Source organism: Serinus canaria, chromosome 13 (genome assembly GCF_022539315.1).
Source record: "Serinus canaria isolate serCan28SL12 chromosome 13, serCan2020, whole genome shotgun sequence".
Classification (NCBI taxonomy): Eukaryota; Metazoa; Chordata; class Aves; order Passeriformes; family Fringillidae; genus Serinus; species Serinus canaria.
In genome coordinates this window covers 2,762,759-2,774,867 of record NC_066327.1, presented here as the reverse complement: position 1 = coordinate 2,774,867, position 12,109 = coordinate 2,762,759, and the positions used below count along the sequence as shown (strand labels likewise).

Sequence of the window (12,109 nt, the reverse complement as noted above, 5' to 3'; positions counted from 1 at the left end):
GCCAAAGGTTTGTTTAATGAAACATGTGAATAGTCCATTCTTGTGTTCAAACAAGGAGCAGAGTTATCCTTCTTTTCTGATGAAATACAGTATTAAAGGTGGCTGGAGACCCTCACAAATGGTTTGGTGTTTTTGCGACTTGGAGGGATTAATTGTATGTAAATGGTGAAAGAGCAATCGAGTTCTAATAATGTGTGTCTGTTTATACCTGTGAATTTTAGTAGTTCATGCAGGCATGAGGGCCTGATACTGCTCTTTGGAAAAGCTGGCAGGGTGGTGGTGAGGGGAATAGATTGTGTGTTTTGGAATTGGGAAAGGCAAAAAGTGGAAGTGATCACCTGCTTTGTGGAAATACAGAACACAGAGCATAATATGAATGAGCCCAGGTGAAATCTGCCTGCTTTAGGATAAACTAAAAGGTTAGAGTAGATTCAGCAATTGTGGAAGTGAGTGCTTTCCTCTATATATGTATATTTCTATTTACTCATTTGCCAACCTATTGACCAAACCTGCTTTTTTTTTTTTTTTTTTCCCCTCTTGTGATGTGATCTAACCCATTCATTATTCACTAACAACAGGGGTTACCAGGGAGTGAGCTGTGGTCTAAAAGAACAGTGCCAGAGAGGCACAGCTTGCTTTCATTCTGCATCTGAGGGAATCCACAGAAAGTGACAGAGACTGGGCTAGAGAAATTCTTTGATCATGTTCTTTGATTCATATTCATGATGAATAAGATTCATGTGTGAACTTGGTGTTTCTTTTCTTGCAGTTGATGAGTAGCTAAGCTGTGATTGAAATGAAGGGGGCATTAGAAACTGAAGGGTTGTCCAAGCTCCACTTGAAACTATACCAGTGGGGGTCTGCAGGAAACAGATTCATGTTTGTCATTTTATTGGTTGCACTTCTGTGCTTGTGGAATACAGCAAATGCATATCTAGATCTGTATTGGTGTTTTGAAATAAAGAGAAGCAGGGTGGTTTTTTTTGGGGGGGGGGGCGGGGGGGATCAAAGAGGATTGCTGGAATTTAAGCAAAGATGTAACTTTATTGTAAAAACATTGCAATATGAAATTTGAAGTGTGTTAGCCTCCTTCAACATGGCCAAAATCTTCCTGAGTCCAGTTATTGTGACTGATTGTAAACCAAGAAAGGCTTTTCACCATAATTTGATCTGATCTAAAATACTTGGTGTTACATGGGCATGGTATACAGACCAAATAAGGGAAACAGTTTTCACTAGGACAGTTTGAACAGGCTCCATTGTAGGTGTTTCTTTAGAGATCAAAGCAGCCCTGCCACTGAAATCACTGAAATCACCACTGTCTTGTTCACTGGAAAGCTTCTGCCTTTTGAGATATTGGCATATAACAATGACTTACTCATTTTCTTTCTTCACCATCCAAAGATTCAGAGTGGGAAGGAATATATGGTATGTGAAACACAGAGATTTGTTGTGCTTTTGAGTAAGTGCATGTAATTGAATTATTAATATTATATCTCTCTGAGATTTTGCATGATTTAAATACTTTTTCTATTCTGGTAGGCTTTTAGATTAGAAAAAGTCTAGTCTAATCCTGCTCTTAGTCAAATTAACTTCTGTGCTTTGACAGTGTGTTAAATGTATCAGCTTCATATTTTTTAGCTGTTTTCCAGATGGATTTTGCTGTGAAGAACAATCTCATTGTCATAACACTTAAATTGCTGCCTTTAGATATCAGATGGCTGAGTTACCTTACCAGCTCTGAAAGCTTTACTTCTGGAATTCTTTGGCAAAGATGATTTTAACCTTTCTTCAGAGGGGGAGTGGGAAGAGACGAGACAAAAACTTACCAGTTTTATTTTGTGAAGTGTAAAAATTAACTAGGGTTCTCCTCAATCTCTCAAGTTGCCTACATATTTATATATATCTGTGTATGTATGTCAGAGGTAGTCATAAGTAATCAGTAATTTCTTCATGATTGTACCATAAACAATTTGTGCAATCCTCCTTTTAACAAGATTTTTTTCAGTTCTGGATATAGTTTTTATTAACTTCTCCTCTCTATTTTCTTTCTGCTGTATTATATTTTTCATGCAAGCTGGATTCTTCTGTAAGATAAAACACCCTTTGCTCTTTTGTTCCAATATGGGAAACATATTATTGCTGGTTAAAAACTTTTTTCCATTCAGTATTGATTTCAGGATTTCTTCTTATATTAGTACTTGGAGTAGCTTCAGCCAAAAGGAATGTAGGGAGAGTTTGGGCAGGAGAAAAGCAGCAGTGCTTTATTGCCAGTCCTGTGTAGTGCCTGAATGGAGATGGGATGCCTGAATGGAGATGCAACTGCACCAGGTACAGTACACCAACTGTACCTGGTGCAGTTGCTCTCTTTGGTCTGAGTCCCTGTCTCTTTTCAGCAAGTGGCTGTGGTGCTGTCCTTGGGGTGCTGGGAGGGAGGGGAGCTGAGGTGGGAGCTGTGGGATATGAAGCACTTACTGCTCTTGGAAGTTTGAGTTCACCAGACTGAAATGTGTCAGGAGAGAGTGAGGAAGGAGTGAGGAGGTAGACAAGCCTCAGTCTCTTGCTTGTATCTTCTGCAAGAAGAGTCTTAGTAGTTTATTAAGAAAACCTCAATTACATTTATTTGAAATCTATATTTGCTTTTTTGTTGCTGTTGTCTGCATTTGTCAGTCATGTAGTTTCCTTAGCACATGGTAATAAAATCAAAGTTTTGAAATATTCAAAAGAGAGTTTGAATATTGGCTGGATTCTTTGGGGTGTACAGATGATTTGATCTAAATCAGTTTTTCAGATTTCCCTTTTTGGGATTTTTTAACATGTTCTGTAGCTTAATATTCAAGCGTGGTGGCAGTAACCAGTGCCAGGCACTTGCTCCATACTGGACTAACTGGTAAGTCAGGTCAGGAGTCAGGATGTAGAGCCACACCTCCTGGAGCTGAGGGCAGTGTCCTGTGGGGAGTCCCTGCATTGGAGCAGGCCTGTTTGCTGCCAAAACACTCTGGGTCATGTTCTGGGTCTGGGGGCACCTCCTGGGGTGGGCTATGACACATCTGTCTGTAACACTTCTGACACTTCTATAATCCTAGCAATATTTGGGGTCTTTAAAGTGTCAGAAGTAACAGCTTTACTGAGTCATCAACACTTTGCAGTGTAACACATGAGTTGGTTGATTTTTTTTTAAATTGTTCACTCAGCTTTGATAAAATGTTACTGTTGTATGTTTAGGAAGTAATTATAAGCAACTTTTTAAGAAAACTAATGGTAATAAAGTATATGCATACCACAAATGATGAAGTTTGCTTATTTCTAGAAAGGCAAGCTAGTTTTCATGAGATCAGTGAAAAACAAAATATGTGAAATATACTGCCACTTATCTTTGATTCTGCTTATGGAAACAAATGGCATTTTTTACCGTGGGGGATGAGCATCTTAGTTTCCTGCTATCAACTATTTTGTGCTGTTTTACAGACCTTACTTTGAAAGCTAAGAACTTAAATCTCTAAATTTAAAATGAGCTGTAATACATTAAACATCTTGCACAAAAAGGCAGGTTATATTCTTTGTGAATATTAATTATTTAAATAAAATTGAATATTAATGATTTAAATAAAATTGAAGATACAGTGCATACTAGGATATAATAAAAAATTATTGCATTGCAGAAAGATGTCCTGGTTGTGTTCATCAGGAAAGTAGTTGCAGTGGGAGCAAAATGCACAGTGCAGATCCTCAGGGACTTTTCCCCCTGTGTAATAAAATTTGCTTCCAAACCAAAAATTGTTAACTTGTCATTTAGGCATCACCTTTCTCTGAAATTCTGCACAGCTTCTTAAAAGTTTTTCAAAAATTTGGCTGAAAAAAGTCTCTGTAGATTCAGTTTTATCTTCTTCTCTGCCTTCTCCCCAGGCAAATTCAGCTGTGCTTGTGCCATTCCTGATAGGTGGCTTTAGGAACTGGTTAGACAGAAAATCCTCAGTGCTGGAAGCTCCAGAGCATGCCAAGCCCACTGCAGTCCTTGGGATGAGAAGGTGTTTTGGACTGCCAGGCCCGAGTGTTATGTACTGAAATATGTAACTCAAGAGTGAAGGGAACACTGAGCTGCTTCCTTTGGAAGAGCTTTGTGAGGGAAGGAAGAAATATGGAATAAAGCACTGAGTGGTTTTTAGTGGCTTTGACTGCTTGTTTAATGCAGCTCATGTTCGGTGTTCCAGTGCAGCCATCCTTAGAGCTGATTTGCAGACTGATATCACCCTCAGTTTTTTTTTTTTTCTAAATAGCATCTAACCTTTTTCTGCCCTTAACTCATGTTCTTCAGACTTTCATCTGCTCTTGTTCTCCTCTGGAGTCTCTATACGTGATCTCTGTTCTTCATAACTCTTTGCCCCAAATGAGTCGTGTTACTGAAGCTGAGCTCTATTGAAGCATGTAGAGAGGAGTGTTATTTCATCTGTCCTGCAAGCTGTGTTTTGTTTATACATCTCCATTTGTTGTCTGCCATTTGCCTTTGGTTTGCAAGTTGAATTTGTCTTTAAATCTACCACTTCTTTTCTGAAGAGCTATAACAAATTATTCCGTATTTGTGCATTTGATTATTCCTGTGTGTGTGTGTGTATTTTTTTTCTGACACTTGTGTTTGAATGTGTCTTTTAAAAAAAACCTTCCCAACTCTGAATCATTATAAAGGCTAAAATTGTGTCTTTGCTTTCAAAGAATTTGTTAGCTTTTGAGTAGCAAGAAGAAGACCACAGCAAGCAAGAATGTTTTAACCAACCTGGCCTGACTTCCAGCTGGCTTTGTCTAAAACCAAGGAGGCAGCATGCTTTGGGAGTCTCTAGATGGAGAGTAGGAAGATTTGCTAATGAGAAAAGGATAAACTTGCACTGTGGCTGTGCTTTTGGCTATCAACCTTCACTTAGAGCAAGAGCACCCAGGACCTGATCCTCCCCAGCAGCAGAGACACAGCAAGAGGCAGAACAACTTTATTCTAGTCTTTACACAGATTAAGAGCAAAGACCTGGAGAAAATAGTGAAAGAAGTTTGCTGTGGTAGAACCTTAATTGGCTGAACTTTTCCATACTCACTGTTGGGAGCAACTCCCTCCACTGGATTCGTGCTTGTTACAGTTTCTCTCTGTGCACTTCTTAGTGCTCTAAGTCAGTAGAACTTGCTCTGTGTGGTGCCACATGTTGGATTCTGTGACCTCAGATGGACATAATCTTCCATCTGAAGCACCAGAGCTTCAAAGGCATGGAGCTGGGTGAAAATGCATCTCTTCCCTTTTGGTTTTAAAACTGCAAGAGGATGCTGCAAAAAAATAAATAGATGGGATGACCTCCCCTGGGATGTTCTTGTAGAGGGGTGTTAGCAGTAGATGGGTGTGTTCTTTCTTCAAGTTGGGTCATGGTAAAATAAATTCTGTGTTTTCTTTCTGAAGACTGATTTTTGGTAGTTTGGTACTCCAATCTACTGTGGCATTCTCGAAGGTTATACTTTCAGGATCTTTTGTTATGCAGCATGTATGTAATGATAGCAGTACACTGAAAGGCTGTGGATCATTTTAGGCAGAGGAGAGGGTTTCATGAAGAGTTTCCCAAATGTTCAGTTTGAGACATGAATTTATACACTAATCTGTGCTATGCACCATTAGTGTGGTGATTGTTTTTTTAAAGAAGTGGTGCATTTGATCCCTCACTGAAAATACTTAGTATTTTGGCTTGCTTTGCCATACATAATTAGCATAAACTGGGGGCTAAAATTCTGTGGGCTTCTGAGTTAGCTCAGTGATGTTACTGGCACTCAGTTTGCTCTGAGATCTTTGCTTGAAAATGTAGTAGTATTTTCAAATGTCTTTATCCAGATAGTCACTGGGTATGTGTGATAGTCAGAGTTGCTTTGTGATTCAGGAAGGCAGTTACAGCCCATTGGGGCTCAGTTTGCCCCTGACTGCCACAAACTTTGAGAAGAGTTCAAGTGGGCTGTTTGTCTATAAATAGCACTCAAAGGTTACTTGAGTTCTTGCCTTCCTGCATCTCTGTTTTGCAGGGGGATCATATCCTGGAGTCAGTCTCCACAGGGTGTGATACTTTCCCTTCCTTTAGGTTACTCAAAAAGCAGAAAGTAAATCTGCTGTCTACCCCTTGTCCCACTCCATAGGTGGGAGTGGCTGTAAAGTAACTTGTTTTCAAGGGTCACAAGCCCTAAAGAGGATGAGACATGAAATACTGAGCTGAGTTAGAATGCTGGAAGTCAAGAACAGGAATTCTGTGCACACTTCACAGTGTGAATATTTTTTTTCTTCTCTTGATATTTCTCAGGGATATGTGAGGTTTTTCTTCACTCCCTATCCTCCCACAGTGGACAGTGCCATTTCCACATTCCTCCTTCCCATGTTAGTAGCAGTCTTAGCTCTTTGACATGTATCTTTCAGATTCTTGGAGCCAAGCAATTGTCACACTTGAAATGAGGAAACATTTCTCTCTGATAAGCCATGAAAGGAAGAACCAGGAAATGAAGAATAATTACCAATCATTAGCTGTGATATTTTTCTGTAAAATAATTAAATAAATGGTACATTTTTCCATAGTTGATGGCACAAAGTAAAAATTTGTAGCTTTCTTTACAGAGGTCATAAGTTCTGCTTCTGGATCATTTAGCAGGTTGCATCACTTGCAAGTTTGCATCACTTCCATAAACACATCCCATGCAAAACCAGGACACCACCTTTGTAGTTGTGTGGGTAAATATTGTATGCATTACAATCTTAGCTTAGATTAAATTCCCCAAGAGTGACTTAGGGGTTTGAAACTATTTCATATAAGCATCCAGAAACAATCAGATTCTTCCTTCTCTTCCTTTACATAGAGGAGTGTCTGAGCTGGTGTCCACAGCTCAGAATTTGAATGAAGCTCCTGTGATTCTGGAAGGGCACTGGGTGGGTGACAGCAGCTCCCTGTGCCCGGCACTGGGGTGGGCTGGGATGCTCTGTGATGCACTGGGATGTGCTCTGGGGTGTGCTGGGATGGGCTGGGATGTACTGGGATGGGCCAGGGTGCGCTGGGATGTGCTCTGTGGTGCACTGGGGTGTGCTCGGGGGTGTGCTGGGATGGGCTGGGATGTACTGGGGAGCGCTGGGATGGGCCGGGGAGCGCTGGGATGTGCTGGGATGCTCTGGGGCGCACTGGGTGCACCGGGGTGTGTGTGCTCCTGCTCTGCTGGGCAGGCTGGGGGCAGGTGACTGCTCAGCTCGGGAGATGTGCTGACACTGCCATTTAACTGTGTCCAGTTCACAGCCAAACAAAGGCAGGCAAACAATTCTGCCCGTGGCTGAAGTTTTCCCTTAGCTAATCACAGCAAGGCTGGCAGGCGGGATACAACCAGAAGAGTGTTTGTTTTAAGTCTGAAAGTATAAAATGGAGTTGAATACTCTCTGGTGCTGCAGCCCTAGGGAAGGTGTGGAGGGTTTGTGGCAGGAGGAGATAACAAGGAAGGGAGGATCTGCAAGGGAAAAGGCATTGGGCACCCAAGTGGTTTGCTGTGGTTTTGCTGCTGTGGCAAACGATTCTGGGTGTGTATTGTTGCCTTTTATCTGTGTTAAGGGTGGGAAAAAAAAATATCCCTGACTTGGTCATTCAAAAAAATTTTAAAATGAAGTGCTAAGCTCCTATTTAACTGTGATATCCAGTGTAACTCTCATTTAATCCCAGCAAAGCACCAAAACAAATTCAGGTTTTTCAGAGTCACATAGATAAACCACTGTTTAATCCCATTCTTTTCCTTTATAATTTGAATTAATGCTAGTACTGTGTTTTAAATGTTTTTCTCAAATCTTATATTTTCTTGCAATCAGAAGCAAGTTAGGGAGAAGGTCTTAGTTGCCAATGGATAAGAGTGCTTTTTCTATTAAAAAAAATATAAAACAAACTGGAACAAACCCCAACAATTTAGTGAATAACTATTTAGAAATAGTTATTCTGAGACAGAACTGGGTGTTGTTTTCACTGTATTATTGCTTCTGTCCTGATTGCAGTTGCTGCTTTAAAAAACAAAGTAACCCAAGAGTCAGAGCTCCCTCCCAGATGGCTGCCCCCCAGTGAGATGGGTGGTGTTTGCTGCTGCTGAAGTACATCTGTAATCATGACACCAGAGTAATTCCATATAAACTACATGCAATATGTATGGGATCAAAGTGCATTGTGTTGAGTGATTTTCTGCACATATGTGATGAGTGTGTCTGGAAGTTGTGGTTCCTGTAAGGGATCACCAGAGTTGAGTGGTGTATCTGGGAACTTGTTGCCTTGTAGTAAGGCAAATGTTTCTTTGATAGAGATTTAATAGAAACAAAATCTTAAAAGATTGAAAGGTTAAATTTCTTTATAAACATCCTGGGTTAGGGAGCAAACATTTGTAACAAACATTGTGAATGAGTGACAGGAAGGTGAGTGAGATGGGTAATATGGTTTAGTGGCTGTTTGCTGTCCTAGTCAGGCAGTAATCTCCTGTTCCTGCATGGTTTTCTCTCCTCTCACCAGTTCTGGGGGTGCCTAGAAAGGCCTTTTGCTGGTCAGATTATCTTGTGCTGAGAGAAAACTCCCTCTTCTTTTCCCCAGTGTGAGGGCAATGGGGAAAACATGGGGAGAGGAGGAACACAAAGTCATCCTTCTGGAAGTGGCCAAGTGTTAGATTGGCACAAAAAAGCTCATGTTATTTTAGCTTTAGAAAAAGTAACTTAGTGTTCATACCTGGGAGAAAATGGATGCCTAATGAAAGCTTGGAAAAAAATCAAACTGATAGAAAAATTGGGAGTTCTGCTGTAGCATGGTCAGGATTTTAAATAAGATGAGGAGTTTTGAGGGGGTAGTTATGTGGGTAATTTTTCTGGTATTATTCTGTCCTATTTGCTCTCTCATATGTTAACAAATCTTTGCTAAAAGGTTTAAATCAATCTTCTATTTCAGTGTTCTAAGCTAAAATATTCTAGTATTCCATATCTGTCAAATACCTGTATTCTTTCTTGCATTCTGAAAACAAAGGAATGGGGTGGATGGGGTTGGTGGAGAGCAATTAAATGAAATTTCAGACTATTTGGGAAGATTGGGATTTTTCTAGAAACATCTGTAAGTCTATGTAAAGCTGTTTTTCATTGCTGAGTTTGTTTACTGGGCTTCCAAGCTTTAGTGAAAATGGAATTTGGTGGCTGAGGTAGTGAATTCCCTGATTAGGTAACCCTTATTGAAGTGACGTGAAACTAAATTGAAATCTAAATTTATAAATTGATACTTAATGAATCTAATTTCTCAAAAGAAATGTTAATGAATATTGACTAGTTAATCAAGGATTTGTGTTTGTGTGGAATTTAAAATTAGCTTTCAGAGTGTGAGATATTTAAGCACACTAATATAAAAAGGAGATGATCTCAAAAAGGAACCCTTGCCATCAAAATGTTACTGAAATAACGGTACTAACTGTAGCTGGAGAAGTACTTCCTGGCTTTTGATTCTGGATAAGGAAAATCTCTCTGCTACAGCTGCCATGCTGGAAAGAGGAGAGAATGTGGTGGAGATTGCTGGCTCCTGTTCCCACAAGTGCATTGAAATAGATGCAAATGCAAGTGTAATATTAAGAGCTTGTAGTGTCAAGTAAGTGAAAAATGGGAGCTGGAATTAGGAGAAGTTTCCTCCCAAGCTGTGTGTATGTTGGAATGGCCTTTCAGATTTTTTTCAGGCATTCCCTTTCACTTGTGAATATTGTGGGTGATTTCCTATTATGTTTAAGAGAGTGGATTTGTGAAGAAGAGATATTTTGAGATAAGGACCGTGAAATACAGTCCAGCATAATAAATTTCTGCTTTTGCCAAAAAATACTTAGCAGATGATCTGAACATGATTTTTCAGATTGCCCTGAAAATGTCATTTTTGAGCATCACAGTTTGCTGTCAAAAATATGATTTGTAGCAATTGAGAACTCAGCTGCTCTTAAGTCTATGGGGAACTGTGATGGTGACACATGAAATATTGTAAAATGCTAATTAATAAAATTAAAAAAAACCCCTCAAGCTGTAGCTCTTCATTTCATGCTAAATGAATTTTATTTAGCATGTCCAAATACTGATTGAAAAGAACAAAAATAAAAATTGCATCCAGTGAGTTCTGTTTGTGCCATGTGCTTGGTAAGACAGGAAAATAGTTTTTTAGTGAAAATTTCTGTCACCTGTTTATAAAAGGATATTTTCTTGAGTGAAGTGCAGATACAGCAGGGCTGGTGGAGGTACAGTGAGTTTTCATTGCTCTGGAGCTGAGCTGAAGTCGGACCATAACTGTGATTTTTCAGTGGTAGTGATTCCAAAAGTGTGTGCTTGGCTTGGAATGACTGAAAGACCCAGTGTAGTTTTTGTAGTGTTTTAGAAAACAAAGCTAAAATAAACCCTACCATATCAAACTGTTCCATGCCTGGGAATAGTAGTGTTGAAATGGCCCACTGAAAAATGGAGAAGCATTCTGGATAATGCATTTCCCAAAAAAAAAAAAAAAACAAACCAAAATCCCAAATGACATTGCTCAGGCTGTACTCTCACATTATTTTCCTTATACTATAAGTAGACTTTCCTTGTAATTCTAATGTTCTTTAGCTTAGTGTGAATTGATTTTTTTTAACAACTCTTCATATGAAAGTTTTTTAATGCATATGAATTTTAGAAGATGAGTGCACTAGAATAAATTCTTAGTATTTTCTAATTTTTTTATCTGAAGATCTCTACTCAATATGTGGCTTTTGCCTTGAGGACTTTAACCAGCATACAATAAGCTATATGTAAATGTTTAAAATATATTCAAAAAATTGTAAATATATTTATGTCCCTCATTCTGATGCTGCAAATTAGGTATCTTAATGCAGTGGAACTTGCAAATGACTGTTCCTTTGGGTTTGCTTGGCTTTTGGACTGCTCTTTACAAGCAAATGGGGGCTGTTTTCTTTGGTTTACTGGCTCTGAAACTGATCTAATATGAAATTTGTGTTTGGGAAGATGTTTAGATATCATCAGAGAGGAGCCAAGTGCACACTTTTCTGTTAGTTACACAGGCAATGTGTAACTTTGCCACCTGAGACCTCAGAGAACAGTGTGTGTTCAGTTCTGCTTGCTGCCTTCTTGTCTTGTAGCAGCTGGGTGATGTGCTGGAATTGAGACTGTTCTGGTAGGGTCACTCCTGTTGGCACGAGCCTGTGGCACTTGCTTTGGACAGTCTAGAACTTCTCAATTCCTCTGAATGGAGATTCCAGTAACGATTCCCCCCCTTCCCCTCCTTCCTGGAACCCTCTTCACCCTTGTTTGAGGTGCTGCTTGTACACCAGGCTGATTAGAGCAGATTCCTGACATACTGTTAGAAAGATAAGAGACACATTTCTGGGCCATGGTTCTCATTTTGTACTTCGTTGGGCCTTTTGAAGCTCTCCACATTTCCATCACAACCTGTCTTTGGGCTGTGTAAGCCCTTAAGGGCCCCCAGCTGATTCTGTGCAAACTGAAGCTGAGTTAGACTTTGGGATGAACACGAGGGTATCAATTGGACATGTTGCAAGTAAATGTCCTCCAGTGTGTGTTAGAACATGCAGAGTGCTGGAACTGACAGGGGAAGCACACAATCACCACTGAATCTGCAGGGCTTTGTGAAGATTATTGGACGTTATCTCTTGGCTATGTTGATGTTTTTGGAGCAGACTCCTTTGATGTTCAAAGTGTATGTTGACACCAGCTGTGTGTCCTGTGAGGTGCTTAACTGTGTTTTCCAAAGGCACTAACCTGTTAGTGTTTCCTTTTTCTTTTTTCTGAGGCAATATCTGTATCTCTGACTAATTAAACTCAGATCACACTCAGAAGTTACCAGCTCGTTTCAGGTTACCTTAAAACTCTAATCTTGGTAGTTACAAGGTGGGAATACCCTGATGAGTCTGAAAGTCAACAAGGAAATGGGAATGTTGGTTATAGGAGCGTAGGTGTGTATCTGATGAGCAAACTTTTCCCTTGAGAGGTGAGTTCCTTGTTCTAATACACCTCTGTAATCAAGTCCAGGCTAATTTAAATAGTTCAGTCATATGGCATTGAGTTGTGGAACAT

General features: G+C 39.8%; 1 protein-coding gene across 1 annotated transcript in view; it reads left to right on the top strand.

Moving 5' to 3' along the window:
* Positions 1 to 12,109, top strand: part of ANKHD1 (ankyrin repeat and KH domain containing 1) — a 99,840-nt gene that overhangs the window by 18,692 nt on the left and 69,039 nt on the right.